A 578-nucleotide genomic window follows, 5' to 3' on the forward strand; every position below is an offset into this window, starting at 1 on the left:
TAGAAGCAAACAAACAAAATAAATAAAAATAAATAAAAAACAAAAATAAATAAAAATAAATAAAAATAAATAAAAATAAATAAAAATAATGATATTCTTGCCTGGTATAACAAATTAAACAAAATAAAAAGGAGACAAAATAAAAAAATAAAAAGCAAAAGGAGACAAAACAACTAAAATAAAAAACAAAATAAATAAACAAACAAACAAACAAACAAACAAACAAACAAACAAACAAACAAACAAACAAACAAACAAACAAACAAATAAAAAAAAAAAAAATAAATAAATAAATAAATAAAAAAAAAATAAAAAAATAAATAAATAAATAAACAAACAAACAAACAAACAAACAAACAAACAAACAAACAAACAAACAAATAAAAAAAAATAAAATAAAAAAAAAAATAAATAAATATATTTGCCTGGTATAACAAAGTCTTGTGGTATATCATTAAAAGAAATTGCTTTTCCTAATGCAGCCCCAACTGGCGCATACAAATCCTGCGGTGTATACACAGGTGCATGCATGCATGCAGGCATATATATATATATATATATATATATATATATATATA

This window comes from Eimeria mitis, genomic scaffold (assembly GCF_000499745.2).
Source record: "Eimeria mitis Houghton genomic scaffold, Emh_scaff2941, whole genome shotgun sequence".
In the NCBI taxonomy this organism is placed as follows: Eukaryota; Apicomplexa; class Conoidasida; order Eucoccidiorida; family Eimeriidae; genus Eimeria; species Eimeria mitis.